A 16,238-nucleotide genomic window follows, 5' to 3' on the forward strand; every position below is an offset into this window, starting at 1 on the left:
CTACATTTCTGTGATTCTATGATTATTTGAACTAGTTTGCCTATCAATAGTTAGTCAGTTTCAATATTGATAATATTATTCAAGACATAGGCCTCTGCCAGCTGCGAAGAATTCTGCCAAACTATGTCTCTAAATGTAGACCACCAAACTCATTTTCACTTATGGATTTGAGTCTTGATTCAATCAATGAGATTTTTTTGGCATTTCAACATTTTAAACAATTTTCACATACCTGTTCATTAAAATTCTAAAGAATATAGATAATGAATAGCTTTAGTGAGGACTATTAAATTCTTTAGGAAGAGAAAAGAAGGACTTCATAACTGTTGAACTGTGCTATTGTTTACATTTATAATGGCTTTCCTTAAATAAATAAAATTGGTTGTTATTAGAATTATTCCTCATTCATCAGTGTTAAAGGATAGAAATACCAGTGATTCATTAAAAATTTCAAAAGTGAAAGATCTGTGCCAGTTAGTCCTTATGATCAATCCACCTTTGTCTTTCTAGAGGTAAAATTCAAATACATGCCACCCTTCCATGGAAAATAAATGATTTTTAAGTGGTCAACTTTTTATGTGATCAGAAGTACAGTATTTCAGTCCTACAGAGCTCCTGATATTCATATGTCCCCAATGCCAATGAAGACCATAGAATCCCACATTTAGCTCTTACACTGTACACATATAACACTGAGATGTAAGCTCTGTGGGGCAGGGACCATCTCTTTATCTGTTTGTATAGTGCCTACCACAATGGAGCACTGATCCATGACCGGGGGCCTTAGCTGCTACCATAATACAAATAATTAATAATAATAATTAATAATAATGTATCTATACAAGGAGGACAGCTTAATATTCTTGTTTGATTTCCAGTTGTACATAGAAAAATGAATTAAACATACCACCCTATGAAACCTAAGTTACGCAGATAACTCACCAAAAATATCAGAGAGGTCATCCATCAGCTGACCTCTCTGATATTTCCTAAACAATTTACATCTATTCCAGAAATAGATTCTGACTTGTCTTGGTTCATGAAGTTTACAGTATTGTCTCTTTGGCCAGAGTGGTTAGCCAGTATTTGGGAACTTGCAGGGTTGTTTCCAATAACAGGAGAAATGGATAATGTGGTATCTCAAAGTCATGCTCACAACTGCTTCTCCAGGTTTCCTGCTGACTTTCTCCTCTAACAAACAGGCTGCAAAATCAATATCTTACCCCACCCCTGCATTCATAATCCGGGAAACTCATTGACCCACCTGGCATAGCTTTGATCTGCCATGTGCTTCGGGCAGTCCATCCATTGTTTGTAGCTGTCTCCACAGGACTAAAGGGCTTCGTTGCTCCTTCCATTAAGTCTGAAAATATGTTTGGCACACCTGTGGACTTTAACTAGTTCTGTGCTTGTGTTTGGCTCAAAGGGCTTGTCTTCACTACAGCTTTTGGTCAATTTAAGCTATGGAATTTGAGTTACGTTAATAGCGTAACTCAAGTCGACGTAGCTTAGATCTACTTACCGCGGGGTTCTACTGTTCTATCTCTTATTAGTAAACTCTGCATTGGATGTTTAGTCAGATTACTGTTATTAGAGGACGGACACAATAAACAAATGGTGGTGTGGGTGGGTGTCGATTGTTGGATGGGGATTTACATGTATAACTACTACTAGTGCTAATGGGAATTACACTCCCAAAGCACCTTCATGCATTAATCGGAGAATAAAAACTATGCTTTGTTTTTCAGGCAAAATGCTTTTAAAAAGCAAAGTATGTTGCTGGCATTTAACATTCAGAGATATATGGCTTTGTAAATAAGAGTCTGTAAAAGAATACATGAACCTTGTGATGGAAAAAAAGTGAAAAAAATGGAACACACACAGACAAAAGGAGGAATGTGACAGATGAACTGAGTCAACTGCATAGATTAGATAGGAAGAGGAAATTAGAACTAGCGCAAAGTACTGCCTAAAATGCTAACAAGCAGAGAACAAATAAAATAATGGATAACAGGAAGGGAACTGAACCAATATAAACAGTTGCAAAGGGTATTGTGGCAGGATTTCAAATTCAGAGTTTAAGGAAGACAGAAATGTTTAATTGTTGAGCAATAGTTTTTTAACGATGTTTTACTGCAGGAACATGATATTGATGAAGTATTAAAAAATCGTGAGCCCTTTAAAATCATGGGTGTGTAGCAGTAAAGAAGGCTTTCTCTAGGAGTTCTTCCCCTATTATTCCAGCAGGGAAGGGCAATGTTTGCTCTCTCCCCAAGGACTAGACCACAGGTCCCAACCCAAGCCTAGTGGATCTCCGGGGATCCATGGGAGGACTTGTGCCTCTCCATTAGCTCACGCTAATAGTGTTTCCACCTCCACATCCTCACTCAAATCCACATGATACTTAGTGTCACACCTTCACTGGAGCCTTTTACCAGTTTCTTCCTCTGGTCATAGCTGGTCATCCTCAATCCTCTTAGAGGGTGGGTATCAGGCTCTGTGAATAAGATAGCACAGCTCTAGACTGAATTATTATTTTTGAGGACTTGCCAAAGGGTTGGATGAGGATGATATGTGTCCCAACCCCAACCTAGGTTTCCTGTTCCTTCCCCAGGCCTCATGTGTCTGCAATCTTCTCCAGTGTGGACCCATGGAGCATCATCCATGGGGTCTGGAAGAAGGAGAATGCTACTGCAAAGGTGACTGTCACCACTACTTCCAAACAAGGGGAAGGAAAAACACGTATGGACTGTCTCTTCTGTGCATGGGTCATGGGTGAAGGATGATCCAGCCTATAGTAAGGCAGATCTCCATCCTGTATGTAAAAGCCTAATTAAGAAGAAAATCTAGTGAGGACAATAAAAGTACAAAGATGATGAGGGAGATATTAAAAATAGACAATGAAAAATTAGGTGAAAGAAGAAGCCCTGAAAAATCTTTAAAGAAACATACCTAATAAGTTAGAATGACTTAAAACCCACTACTCAACACAGATTGATCAGAAACTAACTTGTACATTAGGAAGGTCTATGGCCCAGATCTTCAGAGGTAATTAGGCTCCTAACTTCCATTAATTTCCTTGATCTGGGCATATAAGACTACTGTTGCAATAGCAGGAAGTCTGACAGAGACCACTATATATGGAGTATGTGGAACTCTGGGTAGTCAAATGCTGTTTCTTATCTTCATGTAATTGAGAAAATGATGCAGAATGTTTATCTGTAAGTTTGCTCTGATTCTTTGAAACAGTTACGCAACATTCTGAGCTTGTTCTCTGATAAGGCAGAAAATATATGAATATTTGTGTGTTTGTGAATATAAACATATAGGGTTTACTGTTCTGAATCAGATCAATGGTCCATTAATCTTTCTCCCACAGTAGTCAGTACCACATTCTTCAGACAAAGGTTTGAAGACCTTCTCAGAATGAACAATGATGCAATGACATGCCATTGCCAGAAATTTCTTCATACACCCAAGCAGGTGGTGGTTGGTTTATGTCCCGAAGAATTGAGAGTAATATCCCTTATACATTTTAATTCTAGTTTATGGTCAACATTTTCAAAAGTGATTAGTGATTTTGGGTGCCCAATTGAAGATACCTCAAAGGGCATGATTTTCAGAGGGCAGATGCTTTCTGTGCATCAGGCCCCTTACCGTGTCTCCAGTTGTGTCCCAAAAAAGAGGCAACATGGGTGCAGGGCCGGATTAGCCTTTTGTGAACCCGGCACCAAACTTATTTGTGGGCCCCCATGGGAGCAATGGAGCATGGCTCTGAGACTGGCCGGGCTTCTGCACCAGTCGCAGGCGGCTCAGCTCCGGGGAGACAGGTGGGGCCGCTCAGGTGGTGGGAAGCAGAGACTGCCCAGAGCTGGAAGTGCATTGGGGTCCGTCTAGGGGGCAGAGAGGAGCAGGGGAGTGGGGCCGAGGAGGCAGCAGGCCAAGAGTAGCAAGTGGTGGGTTGGGGGACCCAGAGGGGTCTCAGGGTCCAGTGCAAGCAGAGCAGGCCGGAGCCTCTTCTAAGTATGGGTCCAGCTCCATGAAGCCACTGGAGCCACTGTAAACCCAGGACTGCATGGGTGGGGAGCAGAGAGCATGCAGGGTCATGTACTTCCTCTCCTAGATTTGCTGCTTGGCTTGTATTGAGCATGCTCAGTAACACTGCTGAAGCCAGCTGCCCTCACTATGCCCCCTCCCTATCGGCAGGCATCAATCATCTCTGCCGAAAACCACTATTCACTTTTGAAAATGTAAGCCAATATCATTATCAATATACATACCTACTCCATACATAGCCTTTGAAAAGTGGGAGTGGCTTCTGTTGTAGCCTCTTCCTCCTCAGTCCCTCCTTTTGTAGTTGCATATAACTTCCTTTAAATAAATTGAGATTAAAGGGTGTTAGGCACCATGGCACTTTTGAAAATTCCACAGGGTGCCTAGCCTAGCTGCGTCTTTAGGCACCAAAATACCTTTAAAGATTTGGCTCAGAATCCTATCCCACTGAGCTCACAGTCAAAAAAGAGTGATGGGTGAAAGGTGGGGAAAAAAGATAAACATGCATTATTTTAATGTTCCAGTCACAAAGTTTGAACATGTGCAAGTCAAACTGTTGAAAAGCTTTTACTTAGAAATTGGCTTGTAGATCAGAAATGATCTAAGGAACAAGTCAAGTTTGAAAGAAATTGGCTTGGTAGTTCTTAAACTATGAGCATGACAGATGTTTCTTACACTGTGGAATTCTCTCTCAGATGTCTTGTCTTAATGGTAAACTGGGGAATTCACTGATCTGGTTGGAACGTCTAGGTTTTACTATAACATAAATAATAATAGCAATAATAACGTTTAGGATACCATATGTAGAAGAATTCACTATGTGTTTGTTTTGTTTGTTCATTTTAGAGAATGCTGAAGATGTTATAAAACAGTTTAGCACTCGTTTCAACTTCCAAGGACTATAAGCATCAAGACACCAAATACATTTGGAAGTCTGAGACAGTTGAAAATGTGAAGAGGACAAGATGCCACTTTCTTAGCAATTTCATATCATCAAGGAATGACCACTGGACTGGGAACCCAGAACAACGGAATTCTAATCCTATTTCTAACACTGACATGCCTTACTGATACTTTGTACTCATCCAGCACTTTACAAACTTACTAAAAAAAACCGATAGCATTCTACTAAGGTTTTATTCCCTTAAATTATTTATATGTATCTGAACCTTAATTCTATTTTAACAATGCTTTTTTGGAATAAGAATACTTTTGTTAGCAAGACAGAGCAGCACTATGTTGTAAGGAGCATGCAATCTGACAACCCTGCAATGTTGATCCTTTATTTTTATGTCATTATTCTGCTGTGGTGATGGTCACTGAGAAATAACTGAATGACTGTGTATGGTAAGGAAATGTTTTCAGGGAATGCTCCTCCCAACAGGATTATGAACCAATGGGTCTATACTGGGCATGTACCCATTGGCCACCACTCCCTGTGCTGCCCTAACTTACCTACTACACTCCAACCATTCCTTCAGAGAAAGTTTCAGAACTTCAAATTTTGCTTGGAGTTGTGGATTTTTCCTGTGGTGTGTTCCACTTTCAGGATCCCCTCTGTAATGTAAATGTAATATTTGTGCTCCACTTTGGACCTTACATATCCACAGAGGGTGACAGAGAATTTGGCTCTACCTGAAATTTTGACACTGAACATAGCTATAAATACAGCATTAAGGCTGATAAATATTCCATGTGTTTTATGAAGGATGGAGAGGAAGAATGGTTTAGTGAATAGGGCATGGGACCTGGTTCAGTTCCTGTCACAGACACAGACTTCTGCTGTGACCTTGAGTGAGTCACTCAATCTATCCAAAGTGCCTTTGTTCCTTATCTATAAAAGGAAGATAGTACTTCCCTACCTTACAGAAGTGTTGTGAGGATAAAATCAATGAACAATTGTGAGGTGCTTCAATACGATGGTGATGAGGTCCACATAAGAACCTACATAGTGAAATAGAATTGGAACTGTTTCAACTTTCAGCAGACCCACTGAGGGCCAGCTCGTTTATTTGACATACCTGGTAATGGGATCTGGTACAAATGGAACATTTTTTAAAAAAAAAACCTTAAATCTTTGGGAGCTCTGGGTCTTGTTTTAGCTTGTAACTAACTCCAGTTCCAGGAAGTGTACAGTGAAAGATCAAAGTAAGAAACACTAAGTAAGCTTGTTGAAATGAAGTGTTACTGGCATATGTTCTTCATCTCCCAAGATCATTGACCGTGTGCTTTAGCAGCTGGGATAGAAGACAAATGTTTTAGGCAGATTCAACAGAAAAGCCTGTACTTCATTTGATCAGCACAGAGCTTACCTCTTATTGAAAGACAGTAGCAAGTCTGAGGATGCATTTTTACAGGACCAGCAATATAAGGAGTTTACTCCCAGTAACTATTTTTAGCAGCCATATTTTATAAATTATACTGGGGAGATGAGAAGCTGCACAGATCCAGAAGACGCTCCAGGAAAGATTGTGGCTCAGGAGCCACGATCCCTTCCCTGTTCATGAGCATGAGTGGGAACTTGTGTGGTGCACCATGCTTTGGCCACAGCCAGCCTATTCTGTGAGGTACTGCTGGGGTCATGGGCCTGCATTTTTCCTGGCCCCTTTGAGCCCCTAGGAATATATGGAGGGAGCAGTCCCTGACTCCAGATGCAGAGAGTGCAATTGTCCTTAGCCTTGTAGAGAGCACAACCACTCCAGCCCAACTCCACACATCTGCATTATGTCTACTGACAAGCTGGCTTGGTGTTAACATACTTGATGCATCCCAGTGAATGTAGTCACCAGTTCCACTAGAGATTATCTGATCTGAAATAAAAACAAATTAGGCTGATTCATGCCCAAATTTAAATTGATAATTAGTCTCCTTAATCATGAAAGACAGTATTGTTTAGTGGATTAGGCCTGGGAGTTAGGAAACTTGGATTCTATTTCTGATTTTGCCACTGACCTCCTATATGACCTCAGGCAAGTAACTTCACCTCTGTTTCCTTGCTCACCTTGTGACTGTCTTGTCTATTTAGAGTGTAAGCACTTCATTAGAAGGGACAGTCTTCCATTAAGGGCTTCTCTATCTGCAGTTTTTGCACCACTTTAACTAAATTAAGTTTTTTAAAATGATTTAGTTCAATCAGGGCACCTTCCAAATCAGGCTGCAGTTGTTTTGGTATCAAGGTTTTTTATATTGTTATAGCTTGTTGCAGTAAATGGTATTTAAATATGTTTGTACAGTGCCTAGCACAATAATGCTCTATTTCAGCAGGGCCAATAAGTGCTACTGTAATATAAATAATTGCTAACAGTGTCCATTAATCACTGTCATGCAGTGACATTTAGAGGGATGTGTGTGTATATGTGTGTGTGTGTGTGTGTGTGTGTGTGTGTTATAATATAGAGCTGCTTTTGCATTTGTATTTTTTTCTGGACTTTACTATCTTGGAAATACAGTGCACTGGCAGGAAGGATTTTAAAGTGCAAATTTTGTATGGTTAATTTCTGTACACTGTGAAATCCCCAGTTAGAAGCCATACTACTGATTGGGGCTTTAATATAAACGTACAGGTGAATATAAAGAAGGTTAGATAAGACAGAAATTGTAGAAGCAAATACAGTCCAGGTATTTAGAAGATCAGAGAGTAGCTCATGCTGTGTTGTAATATCTTTCTGACTTTTTGGCGGATCCTCCAGACTATTATATGACAGCTTAGCTTCTCACCAAGTAATATTAATCACTTCTTAATCAAGGTACACTGGTTTTCAGCTTAAGACTAAAGAGAACTGTTTAACAACGGAGCATTTTCAGAAATGATTGAATAATTCTTTGGTGGAGGCTGTAGGGGTGAATCTTTATTTATCTAAAGAATTAAAATGTTTTCTGCGAGCAAGGAACATTTCCTATCCCCAAATTCCAACCCTTCCAAGCTGGCCTGAAATTAAAGTCTAATCACTGAGACTCAGCACACTAAGTACTTTCATTTCAGGCTGAATGCATTGTAACATGTAAATTTGAGGAGAGTTTTATTTAAATGAAGTCTAAATCCTGGTTTAAAAACAATTCTGTTACCATAGCTAATTGCTGCATGTGACTAGCGTTGTTAGTTTGTTCTTTATATCTTTTGGTTCAGCCTCTCACTGTACAGTATGTGATTTGGCAGTACCATACCTATAGTGTTGCCAACAAATCAGCACCATTTAATTCTTGATTTTTGAAGTGAATCTGTATTTAGTGAATTTCTAGAAGAAATCTAATCATTTTCATGTCCCTAAGAGCTACTTTGGCAATAGGGGTTATATGAAAACTTCTGTACCTCCAAAACTAGGTAACTTTATAACTTGCAAATAGCAGTAATGTTAATGTCTGTTTTCTACAGTTGCATATTTTCAAAGCATATGTTTATAAAGCAATATTTGTATCAGATATTTGCTCACTGACATTTTTGCACCTAACACACAGTTTATTGTATCCTTCCTCTTCAATCGTTTTAAGTAATACACAATATTCTATGTTATCTTTTCTCTCCTGTTCAGTTGTTGTTCCTTATAATTGATGGATGGTGCAGAATATGTTTTGATGCTAAGGCTGTTCCCTTCCTCATTGTGTTTGTGTGTATATATATCATGTCAATGGAACTATGCTCATTCACATCAGTTGAGAATCTGACCCAAACACACACACAGAAATTAGTTAAATGTTGGGACCTGAGACAGTTACTCAGTTGGTAAAACTAAAAATGGATGGCATCTATTTACATAAAGCCAAAGGAATATGCAAACATCAGATAAACAAGGTACTGTATAAGCTTCTCAACAGTGGCTCTGGAACGGGGGGGCCAGTGGACCCTGCCCCCTTCCCTGCCTCTTCCCCCCGAGACCCCACCTCCCTGGCCAGGCCAGCGTTAAACCCGGCTGGGGACAGGAGCCCAGGCAGTTATGGGAGCAATGTGTGTGGACTCTCCAGCTACACACAGTGCAGGGGGGCCAAGAGCAGCCCCAGCCCATATCCTTGCCCCTTGGACTCCCCACCCTGCCCAGGGCAATGGAGGAGGAAGGTCCTTCACTCTGTGCCAGCTCCCCACAGCTGCCCACATGGCTCTGTCCCCAACCTGGCTCCAGCCAGGGGGGCATCAGAGCTGCAGCCTGGTCATGGTAAGAGCCACACAGGCAGCTGTGGGGAGCCACGGAGCCTCCACCTGTCCTGAGCAGGGTGCCCAGGGGGCAGGGAAACTGGCTGGGGGCAGCTCTCCTTGGGCCTCCTGCACCACGGGCAGATGAAGGGTCCACTGTGGCTCCCCACAGCTGCCAGCATGGCTTTTACCATGGCCAGGCTGCAGATCCAAGCCCCCCTCCGCCCCCTGGCTGGAGTCGGGTTGAGCTGTAAGGGAAGCTGGGGGGAGCCACGGCAGACCCTCCACCTCACCTGCCCTGGACCAGGCAGGGAGCCCTGGGGGCAGGGACATGGGCAAGGTTCTGCTTTTGCCGCCCCTCCCCTGCCACACACCAACCCCTGGCGGGGGGGGGGGATCCCTGGCCCCACTCTGGCTTCTGGCTTAGCCAGGGGTGTGGTCATGGGGGTCAGGGCCTCGGGGGGGGCTTGGCCCCCCCACTATTAGGAAGCTCCAACACCCATGCCTCTCAATAGACACACACACCAGTACTTCAATCTTTGAGAGGTAGCTATTCTCTTTAAAAGTAGTGGTACTCAACATTCCTGATTTATTTCTGAAGTTGTGTTACGCAGAGGCTGATATTTTTTGCCAGACTTTGATGAGTTGCTAACTGTTGATTTCCTGTTTCCTCTACTTTTCTGAAAAATACAGAATAAGTTTAATATTGTGTGAGGTGAATGTAATTTTTTCACAGCTAATTTTTTAACAAAGCCAAACTAAAATAAAATTTATTCTTTAAATACATAAAAAGTTATTTGACTCCATTTAATTCTAAATACAGTCTATACCTTATTTTTTCATTATGGTGAAAAGCACGAAGTGACTTCTACAATATTAAATGACTAATGAATTCAATTTTATAGCAATTACATTTGTTGATTTTCATCTCAATATATATGTTAATCTATACAACATTTTAAAAATATCATTTCCACCTTCCATTAAACACAGAATGTATTTCAAGCCACTTACAGCCTAAAACAATGTTTATAGGTGTAGACAACACACTGTTAATTTAATCTCTGTTTACAAACTGCTAAATGAAAGCGCCAAGTGTGTGTATTCTGTTTTCTGTCTCATGACAACTTGATGCTACTTATTCTTGTTAATGGCTTCTATCAGTGGGAGAGAAAATAATCTCAAAAGCTTTTGACAAAGTAGAGCAAAGTACTTTAGACAAACCCATAGATGGCTGCTTGGCCGAACCTGTAAGAAAATAAAGCTTGTCCACAAATAGTTCTCCAACCATCCAAGAAAGACAGATGATCTTTGTTGGGGTTTCAGGAATCCGAAGAATCAAAAGAACATTCTGCAAGGGAGAACAGGATGGTGTGCTGCCTTCCTGGAGCCAACACACAAGACATTATTCTGAGATTGGGTAGGCTTCTGAAGCTGACGGACAAAAATCCATTGGCGATGGGTCATATCTGTAGTAAAGACACTGCATCACAGGATATGTTGCAAACAAGAGAAAGTGTGATGAGGAAAAGAACATCCAAGTGATCTTCTCAGAGATTCTTCCTGTCCATGGGTGAAGGAAGGCCTAAGATTCTGGAAGTGAACCACTGGCTAGGTATGTGGTGTAGGGCAGACAGTTTTGGTTCTGTAGAATATTGGTCCACCTTCTATGGGGAGAGGGGTCTGTATAGTTTGGATGGCATCCACCTCAGTAAAAGGAGAGCCAATCTCCTCAGGGACAGGCTGGCTAAAGTAGTCAGAAGGGTATTAAACTAATAACTAAAAATGAGAGGATAAAGAGATGGACAATATGAGCACTCACTTAACACAAAATTGAAAAGGTAAGAACACAATTAATCCGGGAACTAAAGGACATGAAGCAAACAAATTCTTTAATTGCCAATGCTAGGAGTCTGGGTAACAAATAAAAGGAACTAGAATTGCTAATTTAGTACTACACATTTGATCCAGTTGTTATGACTGAAAGATGATTTGCCTGACTGGAATATTAAAATCATCGGTTGTAACAAATTTAGGAAGAATTAAGTGGGCAAAAGGGGAGGGGAGTGGCACTGTATGTCAAAAATGGCATTACCTGTTTCCAAGTTACTGATAACTCAGAAGAAAGTGATCTTGAATGCTTATGGATCAATATCCTAACAGATAAAGAACAAGATTGGGGTATTAATTGATGTCTGCTGCTGACCATTTAATCACACTGGGGAACAGGATGACCAACTCTTTATGCACCTATGTTTAATGGGTAACAAAAAGAGCTCTGTGATCATGGAGACTTCAATTTGCGTGATAGATGCTGCCAGCACTAAAACATCCTTGGAATTTCTAAATTGTTTACATGACAATTTCTTAACTCAAAAATGTTGCTTCCAATATGGGAGAATTCTATATTAGACCTCATATTGACAGATAAAAAGGAACTGCTCAGAGACCTTAACATTAATGGTAGCTTAGGTACAAGTGATCATGATTTGATCACATTTATAATGTACAAACAGAATAATGTCCAGGCTAGTAATATATGTTCTTGGTACTTTGAAAGGGCCAAAGCAGAAAGCAATTAAATTGTGAGCCAAATCAGTTGGGAGGTAGAATTTAGTCAAAAAATTGTGAATGATAATTGGGAATTGTTTAAGAACACTTTACTAGATGCACAAAAAGGCGCAACCCCACAATCAAGGAAGAGGGACCTACTGGTTAAAAAACTTGCCTGGTTTAGAGAGGAACTGAAGGCAGCTATAAAAAATAAATGTAATAAATGGAAGAAAGGAGAAGTTGATAGTAATGAATATAAATCAAAAGTTAGGAACTGTAGAAATTTGATAAGGGGAGAAAAGGATGCAAGGAGAAATATGTGGCCAACAGAGTTAAGGATAAGAAGAAAGGTTTTAAAAATATTTTTAAGTATATTACGAACAAAAAGAATCCTAACAATGGTACTGGTCCATTACAAGATGAAAATGGTAGAATTATCAATAATAATGTAGAGAAGGCAGTGTTCAATGAATATTTGTGCTCTGTATTTGGGGGGGGAAAACAGATGATGTAGCCATATAATAATGATTATTCTTCCCATTTCATTAGTATCTCAAAAGAATATTAAATAGTAGCTGCTAAAATTATACATTTTAAAATCAGCTAGTCCAGATAACTTGCACCCAAGGGTTTTAAAGGAGCTGGCTGGACCATTAATGTTGATTTGTAATAAGTCCTGGAGCACTGGGCAAGTTCCAGAAGACTTGAAGAAATCTAATGCTGTGCCACTATTTAAAAAGGGTAAACTGGATGACCCAGCAAATTACAGGCCTGTAAGTCTGACATGGATCCCTGGCAAGATAATGGAGTAGCTGATACAGGACTCAATAAATAAAAAATTAAAGGAGGGTAATATAATTAATGCCAATCAGCATGGGTTTATGGAAACTAGATCCTGTCAAACTAACTTTTATCTTTTTTTTTTAATGAGATTACAAGTTTGGCTGATAAAGGTAATAGTATTGATTTGATATAATTTCTGGGAAGGTGTTCGACTTGTTACCGCATGCCATTTTGATTAAAATGATATAAAATTAACATGGCACACATTAAATGTATTAAAAGCTGGTTAACGGATAGGTCTCAAAATGTAATTGTGTACCAGGAATCATCATCAATTGGGTGAGGTCCTGAAGAGGGTGGCTGTTGGCCCTGCACTATTTATCATTTTTATTAATGACCTGGTAGAAAACAAATTCTTTACCGATAAACTTTGCAGCTGACCTAAAAATTGGGGAGTGGTAAATAATGAAGAGAACAGGTCACTGATACAGAACGGATCACTTGATAAACTATTTTAATATGGCTAACTATAAATGTATACATCTAGGAACAAAGAATATAGGCCATACTTAAAGGATGGAGGACTGTATCCTGGAAAGTAGTGACTCAAAAAGATTTGGGGATCATGATGGATAATAAGCTGAACATAAGTTCCTAATATGACACTGGTCAAAAGGGTAATGTGATCCCTGTACACATAAACAGGGGAATCATAGAATCATAGAATATAAGGGTTGGAAGGGACCCCAGAAGGTCATCTAGTTCAACCCCCTGCTCGAAGCAGGACCAAATCCCAGTTAAATCATCCCAGCCAGGGCTTTGTCAAGCCTGACCTTAAAAACCTCCAAGGAAGGAGATTCTACCACCTCCCTAGGTAACGCATTCCAGTGTTTCACCACCCTCTTAGTGAAAAAGTTTTTCCGAATATCCAATCTAAACCTCCCCCACTGCAACTTGAGACCATTACTCCTCGTTCTGTCATTTGCTACCATTGAGAACAGTCTAGAGCCATCCTCTTTGGAACCCCCTTTCAGGTAGTTGAAAGCAGCTATCAAATCCCCCCTCATTCTTCTCTTCTGCAGGCTAAACAATCCCAGCTCCCTCAGCCTCTCCTCATAACTCGTGTGTTCCAGACCCCTAATCATTTTTGTTGCCCTTCGCTGGACTCTCTCCAATTTATCCACATCCTTCTTGAAGTGTGGGGCCCAAAACTGGACACAGTACTCCAGATGAGGCCTCACCAATGTCGAATAGAGGGGAACGATCACGTCCCTCGATCTGCTCGCTGTGCCCCTACTTATACATCCCAAAATGCCATTGGCCTTCTTGGCAACAAGGGCACACTGCTGACTCATATCCAGCTTCTCGTCCACTGTCACCCCTAGGTCCTTTTCTGCAGAACTGCTGCCTAGCCATTCGGTCCCTAGTCTGTAGCTGTGCATTGGGTTCTTCCGTCCTAAGTGCAGGACCCTGCACTTATCCTTATTGAACCTCATCAGATTTCTTTTGGCCCAATCCTCCAATTTGTCTAGGTCCTTCTGTATCCTATCCCTCCCCTCCAGCGTATCTACCACTCCTCCCAGTTTAGTATCATCTGCAAATTTGCTGAGAGTGCAATCCACACCATCCTACAGAATCTCTAGTAGGAGTACAGATGTTATTTTATCTCTGTATTTGGCACTGGTGCTAATGTTGATGGAATACTGCATCTGGGTCTGGTGTCCAGAATGATGTTCATAAATTGGAGAGGGTTCAGAGAAGAGCCCTGAAAATGATGAAAGGATTAGAAAACATGCCTTATAGTGATAGATTCAAGGAACTGAATCTATTTAGTATACCAAAGAGAAAGTTAATGGGTGACTTGATTATAATCTGAAAGTATCTACATGGGGAACAAGTATTTGATAATGGGCTCTTAATCTAGAGAGAAAGGTATAACATGATCCGATGGCTGGAAGTTGATGCTAGCCAAAATCAGACTGGAAATAAAGTGTGAATTTTTAACATTGAGGGTAACTGACAAATGGAAAAGTTTACCAAAGGTCATGGTGAATTCTCCATCACTAGCAATTATTAAATCAAGATTGGCTGTTTTTCTAAGAGATTAGCTCTAGGAATTATTTTGGGGAAGTTCTATGTCCTGTGTTCTACAGGAGGTAAGATTAGATTATCACAATTGTGGCATTGCCCTTTGTAAACCTATAAGAATCATGTTCTGGGAATTTATCTTCCAGATTCCAGAGTAGGAATTTGGAACACCTGAAAATGCAACCCCAAAAAAACCACTTTTGGTTTTACATTGAGCGCAGGGCATGCTGACACAGCAGTTTGGGGGTTTAATCAGTGCTATACAGATACTTGTGCAGTGGAGACACGTTCAGTAAAGCTGTTAGTCATGTACCTCAGTATCAATTCTTAATGCTTTGATTCAAAAAGATCCCAGTAAGCAGGGACACAACATGTAACAACTTCGCTCATTAATTAGTTTGGTTTCTTTGACTTCATGGGAAAGACCTATTGAGTTTTCTGTTCTAAAATACTGCTTCTTGAGAAAACTAATAGTAAGTAGTCAGGAAACATCCTAAATGATAGTGGCATACCTAACTGGGAAGGCAATTCACAGACAAAATGTACTGAGAGAAAGCAGCCAGCGTTCCAGAAACAAACGCCTTTACCATTACCCTTACCGATATTGACAGTTATGTTTGGCATAATGTTCAGAACACCAGAAGTGTGGTGTGTCTCCTTAAATGTAGTCAGGCAGCTGAACACAACACTTGGAAACTGAATTTCCCAGCATATCAAGAATGAACAGGACTATTATTTCTCAAGAAAATCATTTTGTAGCAATATTACAGCTGAAACAATACTGTTCTTAGGACTCCTTGAGGCTAAATTCAGGAAATGGTTAAATAGATACTTGAAGACTTTAAAAAAAACAAATTATTGAAATTTCTTATATCACTGCTTTTCATTAAGGAGCCAATCCTGTCCCCAGCCCCATGGGCATGGGAGAGCCTGGCCACAGTCAAACTGTTGCAAGAGAAGACAGGGAGTGTGCAACTCCTGAAGGGAAAGGTCAGGGTGAGGGTCCTTATTGGGCATTGGTTTGGTGTGAAAGTCAGGAGGTGTGGGGCCAGTGAATCCATGACCATGCCAATATGCCAAACATTCCCATGACTAATGAGTGGAAGTTGCCTTATTTGTCTCTAGCGTGTGTTCACTCTGAAGCCTAACAATGGTAGTTTAAAAGTCAGCACTTGTAACGTTTTCACTGCAACTGATTTACCAGAAAATTCAAGTGAAAGCACTTCTACATTTTTATTGAATTCAGTGGAAGATATTGAATAGGGTTACATGTCAAGGGGAGTTAGTTGCTGTCAAGGCTTGCTGCAGAAGGGAATGAGATATTCAATCTCTTTCCCACCTCCAAATTTAAAATAATTTCTAGCCTCTATCCTAAAAGGGGAGAAAAAAAAGAAGATGCATCTCCTCATCTCAAAAAAGATATTAGAAAAGGTTCAGCGAAGGACAACTAAAATGATTAGGGGTTTGGAATCGGTCCCATATGAGGAGAGATTAAAGAGACTAGGACTTTTTATCTTGGAAAAGAGGAGACTAAGGGGGGATATGATAGAGATATATAAAATCATGAGTGGTGTGGAGAAAGTGAATAAGGAAAAGTTATGTACTTGTTCCTATAATATAAGAACTAGGGCTCACC

General features: G+C 40.4%; 1 long non-coding RNA gene across 1 annotated transcript in view; it reads left to right on the top strand.

Moving 5' to 3' along the window:
* LOC142072143 (uncharacterized) overlaps positions 1 to 9,928 on the top strand; it is a 111,922-nt gene extending 101,994 nt beyond the window's left edge. Inside the window, exon 7 of the long non-coding RNA XR_012668468.1 lies at positions 4,900 to 9,928. This is a non-coding gene — a long non-coding RNA (uncharacterized LOC142072143). The remainder of the gene's footprint in view (positions 1 to 4,899) is intronic.
* Positions 9,929 to 16,238: the final 6,310 nt, after the last annotated feature.

Source organism: Caretta caretta, chromosome 5, assembly GCF_965140235.1.
Source record: "Caretta caretta isolate rCarCar2 chromosome 5, rCarCar1.hap1, whole genome shotgun sequence".
NCBI classification, from domain to species: Eukaryota; Metazoa; Chordata; order Testudines; family Cheloniidae; genus Caretta; species Caretta caretta.